Source organism: Rattus rattus, chromosome 4 (assembly GCF_011064425.1).
Source record: "Rattus rattus isolate New Zealand chromosome 4, Rrattus_CSIRO_v1, whole genome shotgun sequence".
Lineage (NCBI taxonomy): Eukaryota > Metazoa > Chordata > Mammalia > Rodentia > Muridae > Rattus > Rattus rattus.
The window spans coordinates 160,943,590-160,957,559 of NC_046157.1; the positions used below are offsets into that span (position 1 = coordinate 160,943,590).

The following is a 13,970-nucleotide window of genomic DNA, read 5'->3' on the forward strand; positions in this document are numbered from 1 at the left end:
CCCATTTGGACATTTTCTTCACTCGTTAGGATGCTGATAAGGTGACAAGGTTCACACTGAAATTGAAACAGGCTTGTCCCCAGAGAAAAATAGACTATCCTCCTACATCCTTACAGGGCCAGAAGAGAACTCACAGATCTTGGAAGTGTGCAAGCACGCTTGGAATTATGGGAATGCGTCTGTCTTATGTGGAGGAAGCAGATCTCATGATCAGGAAGTCAGGTCTGTTAATGGCCGTGACTTATGACAGAGAGGTGGCTGGGTAAGTAACATAAATTTGACTGTTGCTCCCACCTCGTTAAAGTTTCAGCTCCCCACCAGGTCATCTGTTCCCTCTCAGGTGACTTCCTGGCTACTATCAGGAAGTACTTACTTAGGTGTGTTATCTGTGTGTGGGAATGTGCATACGAGAGTAGATGCTTGCACAGGTCAAAAGAGGGCGCTGGACCACTGGAGCTGGCATTGCAGGTGGTTGTGTGAACTGCCCAATATGGGCGCTGGGAACTCCGGCCCTAAGATAAGAAGACAATCTAGGGAGACACTTGGGCCTTTCATGTTAGATATCAGACTATGGAAGCAATGGACTCCCATGAAACTGGAATTACCCCGGAAAATCTTATGATGGGGAAAGAGAAAGCCTCCAGCCTGGTCCAGCCAGAGAAGCAACTTTCTTCCTGGAAAAATTTACAACTTGGACCACGTTACAGAAGAGATAATAACGGGTTGATGATGACAAGACCAGAGCTTTATCGAGGACTGCTTATGTGTGCATAACTCTGGCCTCCATTTTAACCCGTATCTCACTTTAGGATCCAGAGATGAACTCTGTTTTTTTCTCCCTCTACCCAATGTGACCACACTGAATAAATCTTTTTCTGCTTTTCGCTATATAATTTAGCTGTTTTAATTGGTATATGGAGGACAAATGACCAAACCTAACTGGTTTATTGGGGCACAGACTGTCACCCTAGGGTCAGTGACAGAGCAACGTGCCACCTTTCACCAAGCTTCAGATTTATCTGGAACTTGAGGACTAAGATTTAGGCAAAGCCAACGACCTGTTTCTGTATCTTAAGGGCGTAGGGAGAGAACTCAACTTCAAGGTGTTTTTGAAAGGTCTGGGGCTCCTCAGCTGTTGCCCTGATGCGGTGGTGACTTGAGACAGGATCTTGCTGTGCAGTGCAGACTGAACTTGCTTGTGGTCCAGAGCCTCCTGCCTCAGCCTCCTGAGTGGTAGGATAGCAGGCATGTGCCACCACAGTTGTCAATGTTGGTTCTACTGACACGGGGCATTTGCCCCAAATGTTTGGCAATGTCCTCTGGAGAAATGTGTCCCAGGAGAACTATTGCTCTGGTCACCAGCTGTGTCGTCCCTCTGGCAGACAGTCATCTGGAGTTCGAATGCAGTTCTAAGCAGTCTGCTCTGAGATGGCCACCTCCTTGCAAGATTGCTGATAGGAACTGTGTTCACCAGGGGACTGGATGTCCTTGTCACTCAGACCAATCAGGAGACTCTGCTCTGCTCTGACACACCCCCTCCTCTCCCCCACTCCCATTCATGCCTGCAAGAACTAGATCGCACAACACAAAAGCAATAGTAGAGTATGGAACAGCGCAAGGAGCTTGGCTGGGTCAGAGGGGCCCCACCCTGAGCACAGGAGAGGGTCATTCACTGTGTAGATTGTTTGAAATGGCTGCTTCTTCACACTCTGGAGGTAAATGGAAGTGCATGCACTGTTCAGTCACCTGACTCGGACAAAGGCCAAGAATCAGCTCTCTTCCAGGTGAAGATTACAAACTTAAATAGGGCTGGTCAAACGGCTCGGTGAATAAAGGGATAAAGGTGCTTGCCACCAAGCCTGGTGACCCGAGTTCGATCCTCAGAACCCACAGGTGGAAAGAAAGAATTGACTCCAGTTGTCTTCTGACCTCTACACGCATGCTGTGGCAAGTGCACTCACAAACATACATATACACAATAGATAAATGTTTGCAAAAAAAAAAAAAGTAAGTGTGTATAACTCTCTCATGGTTCCCAATGAGGCGAGGTTTTCTATGATGCATTTGTAAAAACGTTTTAGTTATTCCCACTGTGGAATAAAACATAGGTATTATTTTAATTTTAATTTTTGAGAATTATCCCTAGCTCCTGATCCTCCTGCTTCTACCCATTAGGTACTGTGATAACAGTTATGTGCCACAAAGCCCTAGTTATACAGTGATGGGGGATCAACCCCTGGTCTTCCTGCTTACTCAGTGAGCATTCTATGTTCTCCGACCCCTAAACTTTTATTTTTCTAACAAACACACATGAACTAGACTCCAAGTATTTTCCATTCATTATTTCATCTGTCCCCAAAGCAAAGCTATGAAATACTGCCGATGCCTGTCACTGTTAATTGGTAAGGAAACAGGGACAGAAAATCGGAGTTTACCAGGGTTCAAACCCAGACCCAATTGCTAGCTCTAAAATAAAGAAGAGATAATGGATGAGGAAGAGATAGTAGAAGAGGAAGATGATGAGAATGATGATGAGGAGGACAAGGAGGATGAGGAGGAGGAAGACAAGGAGGAGGAGGAGGACAAGGAGGAGGAGGAGGGAAGGAGGGAGGGGGGGAGGGGTGGAGGAAGAAGGAGTAGGAGACAGAGGGGGACGAAGAGGAAAAGAAGCACAGGAAGGAAGAAAGGAAGTAGAGGAGGGAGGGAGAGGAGGGAGGGATGGAGTGGGAGAAGGGGGGGTAGAAGAAGGCCTCATTTCATAAACTTGTTGCAAAGACTCCAAAGCTCTGTCACTTTGCCAGCCCTCTCAGCTTCTACACCATTCTCTTCTCTCCCACTCCGCCTCAACATCCCCACACCTCCTTCAGCACCAGGCTGCCTTCAGGGCTAATAGTCACCGAGTCCTTAGAAAATTACTGTGTAGCCTATTAATAAACATGTCTCTATTTTTAGATTGAGTTATTACTCACAGGGCTTAGAACAAACAGACCTGTTTGATCTTCGGCAAATAGTATCTTTCCGAAGCCGCAGAAGCCACAAGATCAGAAGGGATGTATGAACACAGTTAGGAGCAGGGCAGGCCGTAATGAATTATGCAACAGAAGATGGGCTTTGTCAATTCCGGGGCCTTACCTGGCATTCAGAACAGATTCGAAGTGTTCCTGTCAGGGAAACAGTCATTGCCAGAAGACCCTAGCTTCCATTCTGAGCAGAGGGTTCCCTCTTCCAGAAGTTCTTCCTGCTACATTCCGCTTTCTTCTTCAGGATCATCATCATCCAAGGGAAAGCTATGATCCTTCTCTTTATGTCAGTATTCTAGCATGGTTCAGAAGCCCCCACTGCTGGCTCAGAAACTCTAATAGTCAGTGGCTGCTGGGGGTGAGATGTTCAATTTTCTTCAGGAGTGGAAGTACTGATAGGTGGCTCGTGGTACAGTATAGTCTTCCACCCTTGTGTATGCAGGCAACGCCAATTAGATTTAGATAGGTGGATGGAAGGATAGGTAGATAGATAGATAGATAGATAGATAGATAGATAGATAGATAGAGATAGATAGACAGACAGATAGACAGATATAGATAGATGATTAGATAGATAGCTAGATGGATAGATAGATGATTAGATAGATGGATAGATGGATAGATAGATGATTAGATAGATGGATAGATAGACAGAAGATAGATAGATAGATAGATAGATGATTAGATGGTTAGATAGTTAGATAGATATAGATAGATAGAAGATAGATAGACAGAAGATAGGTAGAAAATAGACAGACAGACAGATGGTGGATGGTTAGGTGGGTGGATGGTTGGATAGATAGATAGGACATTGGGAAGGGATTGGAGAGAGGGATGAGGAAAGTACATTTGTGTAGAACCTGAAGAGGTGGCTCAGCAGTTAAGAGCACCACTCACTGCTCTTGCAGAGGACCCAAGTTTGGTTCCCAGAGGCCGTGGGGAGCGGGGCCCACAACTGTCTGTAACTCCAGTTCCATGGAACACAACTTCTGGCTTCCACAGACACCTGCATTCATGTGCACCTGCCCACACACAGACACACAAACATACCCATAATTTAAAATTTAAATTAAAATAAAAATTAAATGCTTTCATGTAAGAAAAGAGAAGAGAGACAGAGAGGGCAAGATGGAGAAGGTAAAAAAAATTGACTCTCAATCTACAGTCACCCCCAGGTCCTGCCCCATTCTCTTCTCGTCTTTAGTCTCCAATTTTTCAATCCTTTCTTTCCTCACCTCACAGTGTCTGCTCTACTCACACCTATCAGGCTTTCATCCACACTCCGTCACCAAAACAAGTCTTAAAATTCTGATCTAAGGAAACAGAAGGCGGCGTGTCTACGTTTGCCCGCTACCATTTTGGCTTCCAGTCTGTGGATCCATTAATTATAATGCCGTTCATCTTTTACCACCACTTTGCCAAACTAAGTAGTTCAGGCTAGCTCTGAGCTCATGTGACTCCCTCCAGAATGTGAACCAGTTCCTCACCTGCCCCTCTTTGCCCTTCCTCACTTGGCATCGCAGGACCAACTCTGCATCTGCTGCCACATAGCAAAAGATGTGGTTGCTATGGTGATGAGCTGATTAAAACCTGGAGAAGATTGATGGCATGCTGTGTTGGGATGCTTGGGGGTTTGTGTGTGTGTGTGGGTATGTGTGTGGTGTACGCGCATGCGTGTGCTTATGAAAGGCATCAAGCAGGGTTCTTGGCTAGACACAAAGGAAGTAGATGTTGGCATTTTAAAAAGCAAAATTGATAATTCTTGAAGGGCTTATAGAGCTACTGAGAGTTCAGAGGCCTTGGGGAAACTGGGGAAAAATAAGGAGGTTCTGGACAGTTCAATGTGATTAGGAGAATGAAAGATAGACAGCGAATGTAAGCTATTAGTCTAAGTTTGAACAAAAGGAGAACGTGAGACTAGTAGCCATGACAGTAGAGGAAAGGTTAGGTGCTCTGTGAGGAATGGATATGACTTGAAACAAAATGACAAGAAAGGACTTCTCTGAATAAAACGAAGTTGAATAGAAATTAATTAACAAATGAATGAAATTGGAAAACTTATGTGGTAAGCGTGGAGTATTTATATAAAGCAAGATGCATTTAGTTAACTGTGGATCAAAAGGGAAGTGACAAGGGATATCGGTCAGTATTTTTCATGAGTAAATATAAACGCATATCAAAAATTCTGAGGTGTAGCTAAAGACATGCTTAGAGGAAAAGTAGTAGCTTCACCACGCATGTGTTAGGAAAGAAGAAAGGTCTCAAGTCAGTAATATGAGTTTCCTTTTGAAAAATATGTGAAATTAGAAAAAGATGAATAAATTAATCCTAAAGCAAGAAGAAAATGATGATGATGGTTGGTGGTGATGATGATGGTGGTGGTGGTGATGGTGATGGTGTTGGTGATGATGGTGATGATAATTTGAAGACACAAACTACCAAGGAGAACCAATACAACTTTACTCTTTACAAGAGACAGTAAAGAACAGACATATTGAATGTATGCAGTAGGGTTATGGGTAGAACCTGTGACTAACTGATAGAAGCTGTATTTGTTGTGTGATAAGATACCCCAACAAAAGAAGATTTGGGGGAAGAAAGGGTTAATTTTGGCTCACAGTTACAGGGTATGGGTCATGGTGGTGGGGGGAAGTCATGGCAGCAAGAGTTGGAAGCAGCTGGTGGCATTGTATCCAAAGTCAGGAAGCAGAGGAATGAATGCTGGCACTCAGCTCCCTTTTTCCTTTCATACAGTCCAGGATCGAGCCTAGGGAATGGTGCCACTCACAGTGGGTGGGTATTCTTACCTCAATTAACCTAATCAACATAATCCCCCACAGGTGTGCCCAACATCTCCCAAATGATTCTAGGTCTCATCAGGTTGACAGCTGAGCTTAACCATCATAGAAAATGAGGTCAGTAATTTTTGGTTTGCTTGCTTGTTATTGCGACCCAGTGGCTCACTGAGAGCCTACACTGACTGGGTGTGAAGATTAATGAAGACCCAAGACAGCAGATGAACTTGGTAGAAGACAATGCCCAGCAGAGACAGATGCACGCTCAAAGGAAGACTGGAACCAGTCTTCCTGTCTCCTTTGCAGAGCCTCTTGCTCCTAACCCTCCCGCTTATTCAAATGCTATCTGAAGACAGGATGATGCACAAAAACCACAGTCCTTGTTGGGGCAGCCCTGAAGGTGCTTGGCTCTGGAGGACCCTCCATTCCCAGCAAGATGAGAATAGGAGCAGCCTCTGTTCTCTTCTTAGCTAACCCCCGGTGGACCGGATTCCCCCAGAAGCTCCAGTCTACTCCAGCAGTCTCTGTCATTCCAGTGTCTTGCCTTTGATCCCAGGGCTGTCTGGGGACTGGTTTATTTGCCCTGATTTCCAGAAATCTCAGTTCACAGCTGTCAGAAAGGATCAGTATCTTGATGGCAGGCAGTCTCAGAGCGTAGACTGTTGACTTGGTTTGACAACCTGGATTTTCAGGCCCGGCTACACAGGTAGTAATCGTTCAGTCAGATCAGGAGCCACACAAGGCTGCAAAGGCTTTCTGGATCAAGGCAACCTTCTGACATGGAATCTAAAATTTCTCTCTCTTCTTCACTTACTTCCTGGGTCCCCTGGGTCTTTTAAGCTCAGGATCACATCCTTCTATGGGGGGAAGGGTTGTCTCCTGCAAGTATCCCTTTATTTGCCTTTATTTGCAGTGTAATATAGAAATGCTAAAGCTAGCATTGTCCATCTCCCAGGGCATCTGGTGCTGTCCAGGTCCCTGAACTAATTAGGCTTCATGCCATGCGGTGTGCATGGTTATACTGCAGGAATACCTCAGATGTGAGGCGGATCACAGAGTCAGTTGCTCTTGGGTACCCTCAACAACTCTGATCCTACCCCTGCACCGAAGGTTACAGAGAGCAGCAACAACTCTGATCCTACCCCTACAACCGAAGGCCCCTTAGACGTGCTAACGTTACATGGCATGCTATTTCTGCTTACTTGTGTGAGAATTGGCCGCCTTGAGTGGCACATTAGCTCTGTGATGCTGGTTCGGCTCCTGAAGGTGCAGGTTCAGCCTTTATCATTTCTAACAGTCTGTGCTGGACTTTTTACTATGACAAGTCTTGGTGACCTATAAACAACTCTGTGATTATTTTGACCCAGAGAGGGAGCACTTCCCTTGGATACTTGGGATTATTAGGACAAACACAAACCCTCATTTGCACAAAAGGCTTTTTGTTATTGATCAAACACAGACCCTCATTGGTAGGAGGGATTTGTTGTGATTGGCCTCCACACTTCTTCTCTGGCTACATAGGCATGCTTGTTTGACGCCTTTGGTCAGCTGTGACAATCCCCTATGCTGCCTCTCCTTCTGCTGTAGCATTAGGATCCCAAAGTGCTTCTCTTAAGTGGTCTTTTCTGGCCTAGTTTTAGTACAGTTGGCCACACTGGCAACTTGAAGAAGGAAAGAGCAGAACCATTAGAGCAGTCATTGTGACAGAGGCAGAGGAGTGTCCTCAGAAGCTACAGAAGAGCAGCCTGCATGCCAAGTGACCAAAGCAGCAGAAGAGTCCAGCTGTAAAACCAACAAGGCCACCAGCGGCATTGATAGCTGCAAGGGAGGCAGGAAAACAAGATGGATGCCCAACTATCACAGAGGCAGCAGCAGCAACACTACTGCTGATCTACTTGAAGGGGCTGCCAGGACAAGAGCAGGAGAGATGGGCAGAGGTACAGAGAAGGTAGGCCTAAGGCTGGAGAAGGACAGGGGGGCTATAAAGCCCCAGAAAAGTGAAACTGGAGGCTCTGCTCCCAGGAAGAGTTCCAGACAGTCATCAAGTCTTTAGAGCCAAAGATCTCAGACACCCTAGACCTGGGAGCTGTAATGCTGCCTAGTATCAAGGCCTAGGTCCACTCAAGAGCTATAACACCAACGGCTAATGGCCCCAGGACTCTGTGCCAACACAGATGCTATTATCTCTGTAGGGCTGAGGAGTCCCGCTAACCCTGCTACTCCAGAACTGTGAGTAGACTGTGACACCACTTAGTCTGTCTGCTGATGCTGCTCACTGCTGTCAATCAGCGAGAGCTATAGCAGCTGATAAAGAATAGCCCTTAGAGAGTTTCTCCTCTGCCTGCAAATTCTACCCAGGTAGGAGACAAGGACCCCAAGCAGCGGCTGGGAAGCAGGACGGCCCTCTGTCCTCCAGGGTTGGATTCATTGGGAAGACTGAAGCTCGGGGATCTTCCCAAGCCTCTTTGATGCCTGAGTAAGGGCTACATGTGTCCATGATGTTGGCTTTGGAAAGATGTGCAAAGGAAGGATTGCCATCCCCTGGCCTAAAGAGAAGCCCTTGAATTGCATCCGCTTCTGGCACTGTTAGGCGTGGCGCCCCTCTGTTTTGGCTAACAGCCTGTTGCTCATTTCAGTCTTTGAGACCGTACGCTTCCACATCATGCTTTCATGTGTCTCCATTGGCCCATGACAGGACGGAATGAGCAGAACAGGGGAACAGAACAGAAGAAGGGGGAGATAATCCACACGGGTATTTTCCTGACAAGAAGTAATGGACATTCTGTGAGGGGAGGATTGCAGACACAATTTGCAACCAACAGCCACACTGAAGCAGTCTGCAGGAGGATTTCCCAGTGACCAGCATAGAAAGCAGAGACCCTGCAGCACAGTTCCTAAGGGAAAAAAAATAATGACTCAGATGCTGGCTACATCCCTCCTGCCCCCCTCCATACGCGGCTTGCGTCTTGTGGAAACGTCGGCCCTTAAATATGCAACAGTGGAGTCCTAAGGTATAGAACATGACAAATGACGTCCCCTGGCTCCAGCTGAGTGTCGTCCACAGAGATACGGTGTGAGCCCCGGACTGTGACGATCTGCAAGCCCGGCAGATGCCTGGAGCTTTGAAAGGAAAATGATTACCTCCATCAATTTTCCTCTTAAGGAACCTTTCAAAAATGCTTTTCTCAAAAAGTGCATTAGGGCTTTTCAATACTAATTTTAAAGGAAAATGCTTCCTTGCAGTTCTCAGAGCAGATGGGGTAGAGAGGCAGAGCCTTGGGGATGTCCATCTTTCTCAGGCGGTGGAGACAATGACACTGTGTCCCAGTCCCAACCGAGGACTGGCCCCAGAGTAGGTCCCTTTTTAGGGAGTGTCTCACTTAACCTCTTTCTGCCAGTGTTTCTGCCTTAAGTGAGAGTGATTGTGTCTTTCTGTAAGCTCAAATGGAATGTCTCTGAAAAGCATTAAGAGCCATGGGGCTGGGAAGATGGGTCAGTGGCTAAGTACATTTGCAGCTCTTGTAAAGGGCCTGAGCTTGGTTTCCAATACTCACCTTGGGCAGATCACAACTATTGTCCCAGCTTCAGGGGACCCAGTAATCACTTCTGGCCTCACATGACTTTCTGCTCACACGCACAAACTGTGCACCCATACACATACTCGCATATTTAAAAGTAAAATTTTAAAAATGTTAATAATCATGCAGTATCAAAGTTTGGGAAGATGGCTTGGTGAGATAGTGGTTTCTGGGAAGGCATGGGGATCTGAATTTAGATCCCAGCACTGATGTTAAAAACTCAGTCATGGCCTCCAACATTAAGGCGAGGGAGTGCAGGGCAGAGACAGGAGAATTACCAGGACTAACTGGCCAATAGTCTAGCTCAAGATCCAGTGACAGACCCTGCCTGTCTCAACGGAATAAAGCAAAGGGTGACGAAGCAGGACAGGGGACATTCTCCTCTGACCTCTGGATGCACACACATGCTAAGTGCACACACCAGAACATGCACAGTACATACAAGTTGGGGGAAGGGAGGGAAGGCAGGAAAGAGCGAGTTCTAGAGAAACACTATAGTAGTTTTCATGTTCTGTTGTGCTAATGATGGCTGTAACCTAAGCTGGAATCATAGTGAATGGAAAACCAGCATTTTCTGGATAACTTCCCTCTGGGGAGACAGTGATTCCTATGCACTCAGCTTGGGCTTCTACTGACTGCCCCTCACTCCGGTGTGTGCACGCGGTCATCTTCCTCTCCTCTCAGACCCTTTGCTGGATCAGGTGAGCTTCACGCACTGTCCATATTTCACTTGCTTCTTAATAGTGTAGTTGTGCTCGCTGGATTCATTGCTTCGCTCAGCAAAGCCTGACTGAGTGCACACCACCTGACAGGCCACCTGCAGACTCAGCTCTTTCCTAAAGTGGCTCAGAGGCTCAGGGGGGAAACCGGCCATGCAAACACGAGACAGTGGGATTGCCACGTTTCCAGCGTGTTCTCAAATTCAGTCGAGTCGCTGACTCAAACATTGAAGGTATTTGGGGATGGGTCTCTGGGGAAACACAAGGTTAGACAAGGTCACTATGGAGGGTTCCCACATAATAGGACTGTGGTTTTAAAAGAAAAGGAGAGATGGGAGATCGTAGGTGTGCCCTCTTGCAGGTGGTGCCTCTGCTTGTCACAAAGCTCTTGCCAGATGCTGGCTCCATGATCTTGACTTCCCAGACTCCAGGACTGAAGAAGATAAACTTGTTTATAAAGTATAGTGTGTGATATTCAATTAAATGATGAAAAGGGAACCTGAGATAACCATGAGGTAACTCCTGAGACAGTAGAACAGATCTCACAGCTGCCGTGACATCGGTCTCAACTGTCAGCTTGACTGAATTTGGAATCACCTAGGAGACACACCTCAGGGGCTGAACTAAGGAGTGAAGACTCTTCCTAAATGTGGGTGGTTTGATTCCACAAGCTGAGAACAGTAAGGGGGGGAGGGGGGAGGAGAGGGGAGGAGAGGGAGGAAGGAAGCCATCTTAAGGCTGGGGAGATGACTTAGTAAAGTGCCTTCTGTGCAATCGCAAGGACCTTAGTTCAGATCCCCTTTTCACTATTTAAAACAAAAGCAAAAGCCCACAGGGTGTGGTCATGCACATCTGCAACTCTAGGTGAAGCACAAAAGCAAGCAGATCTTCAGAGCTCACTGGCCAGTCAATCAGAGTGCTGAGTCCTGCAAGAGACCCTGCCTCACTCAAAAGATAAGGTAGAGGGTAAGAGATAAAGACTTGGCATCTCCCTCTCCCCCTCCCCCTCCCCTTCCCTCTCCCTCCTTCCCATTTCCTCCCTCTCCCTTCCCTCCTCCCATCCCCCTCCCTCTCCCCCTCCTTCCTCCCATCCCTCCCCCTCCCTCCCCTCCATCCTCTCCCTCTCCCCCTCCTGCCCCTTCCCCTCCCCCTCCTTCACTGGCCCCTCTCTTTTGCATGCACAAACGCACACACCGACACAGCTTGCAGCTCGATGAACACTAGCATTCAAACATCCATCTCTTTCCACTTCCTGGTTGCAGACACCATGTGACAATCTCTCACCCTTCTGTCTCCCTACCTTTCTAATCATTACAGACTGTACCCTCAAACCTCAGGCCCAAACACAAGCACCCTTCCTTCCTTCCTTCCCTCCTTCCTTCCTTCCTTCCCTCCTTCCCTCCTTCCCTCCTTCCTTCCTTCCCTCCTTCCCTCCTTCCTTCCTTCCTTCCTTCCTTCTTCCTTCCCTTCCTTCCTTCCTTCCTTCCTTCCTTCCTTCCTTCCTTCCTTCCTTCCTCCTTTCCTCTCTCCTTCCTTCCTTCCTTAGTGTATTCTTTAGGCATTTGTCACCACCAACAAGAAAAGTAACTAACGCAACTAGAATTCACCATTTTCTTGCCTGTCACCAAGACAGCAAGGCCTTGCTACACCCATTAAAAAATGACTCTGAAAATCGTCATTCAAAACAAATAGGTCATCTATGGGAAAACATTCTAACCCTACTGTAAGAATAAATGTAAGAAGTTGGTGATTCAAGGGTCCCTAGCCCTCCCTCAAGGGGACAAGGCACAATTGAAAATGGAAACAAAGACAAAAATTATAGTTTAACTAGACTTTGAAAGGTGGTCGGCAAATGACAGTTTTGTTTTGTTTTAATTTGTGCATGGATGTTTTAATTTTGTAAGGCTAACACTGTCATGTTACACTGCTTGGCAGGCAGTGAGTTTGATGCAGAATCACTTAATCAACATGGTCTTTAGGACCATAAGTTCTCATATGAAGCAGGGTGTTCTGGATAGCCTCAGTTTCTGACTTGATGCAGCAAATGTCACCTGAAAAGGGAGTCTCAGATGAAAGATTGCCCAGATCATGTTGGCCTGTGGCCTCATCTGTGAAGGGTGGCCTTGACTGATGGCTGAAGTGGGATAGCCCAGGCCCCTGGCCCTGGCCTGTATAAGAAAGCTAGCCTAGCACTGGCCAAGAGTGAACCACTAAGTAGAATTTCTCAACAGTTTCTTTCAGGTTCTTGCTTGAGTTACTGTCCAGACTTCCCTTGGTGATTCACTGTGACCTGCAAGCCTAGAAAAAAACCTTCCTTTGAGAGTTACTTTGATCATGACAGTTTGCTTTTGGGGGGGAGAGGGGTGCAGCAAACTTTATTGATGGCATTCAAGAGAGTAGGGAGGGCTCCCTAGACCCCTCCTGTTATTATAGGGGTCTGGGATGGAAATTGTGAGGGAGAAGCTCAGTGTTGGGGGCTGAGTTGGGACAGGGACTTTCTCTTGCTCTCAGTGTCCTTGCTGGGGCGGGTGGTTCAGGATTTCTTATTCCTTGGAGGCCACGTAGGCCATGAGGTCCACCACCCTGTTGCTATAGCCGTATTCATTGTCATACCAGGAAATGAGCTTTACAAAGTTGTCACTGAGAGTAATGCCAGCCCCAGTACCAAAGGTGGAAGAGTGGGAGTTGTTGTTGAAGTCACAGGAGACAACCTGGTCCTCAGTGTAGCCCAGGATGCCCTTTAATGGGCCCTCAGATGCCTGCTTCACCACCTTCTTGATGTTGTCATACTTAGGTTTCTCCAGGCAGCATGTCAGATCCACAATGGATACATTAGGGCTAGAAACACGGAAGGTCATGCCAGTGAGCTTCCTGTTCAGCTCTGGGATGACCTTTCCCACAGCTTTGGCAGTAGCAGTGGATGCAGGGACGATGTTCTGGGCAGTCCTACAGTCACCACACCACAGCTTTTCAGAGGGTCCATCTACCATCTTCTGAGTGGCAGTGATGGCATGGACTGTGGTCATGAGCCCTTCCAAGTTGCCAAAGTTGTCATGGATGACCTTGGCCAGGTAGGCTGAGCAGTTGGTGGTGCAGGATGCATTGTTGACGATCTTAAATGAGTTGCCATGTTTCTTGTGGTTCACACCCATCACAAATATGAGGGCATCAACCAAAGGGGTAGAGATGAGGACCCTTTTGGCCACATTCAAATGAGCCCCAGCCTTCTCCATGGTGGTGAAGACACCAGTAGACTCCATGACATACTCAGCACCAGCATCGCCCCATTTGATGTTAGCAGGATCTCGCTCCTGGAAGATGGTGATGGGCTTCCCGTTGATGACAAGCTTTCCATTCTCAGTCTTGATGTTCCATTGAATTTGCCATGGGTAGAGTCATACAGGAACATGTAGACCATGTAGTAGAGGTCAGTGAAGGGGTCATTGATGGCAACAATCTCCACTTTGCCAGAGGCAGAGAAGGTAGCCCTGGTAACCAGGTACCTCATCTGTTCACCATCTTCACAGACCTTCACCATCTTCTCTACGGGACAAGGTTGGCACTGCACGAGAAGACGCAGCTGTCTCTGGAACAGGGAGGAGCCGATCATGCTGTTTTATCACAGCGACAGAAGCACACTAGTTCATAATGAGACTGGACCATCAAAAGTCACCTCACTGGATTGCTTGAAAAACAACACAATCATAAAAATCCAAGTCATCAGTTCTTTATAAGAAAAGGAAAGAAAGAAAAAAAAAACTACAGCACATGTGTTACTCAGATTTCTGTTGCTGTGACAACAAAATACTTAAGGGAAACAGCTTACGTCAAAGGATTTTCTTTTGGCTCTTAGGCCTG

General features: G+C 46.9%; 1 pseudogene; it reads right to left on the reverse strand.

The window, feature by feature from the left end:
* Nucleotides 1-12,652: 12,652 nt before the first annotated feature.
* Nucleotides 12,653-13,650, reverse strand: LOC116898574 (annotated as a pseudogene).
* Between the last annotated feature and the right edge of the window lie 320 nt (nucleotides 13,651-13,970).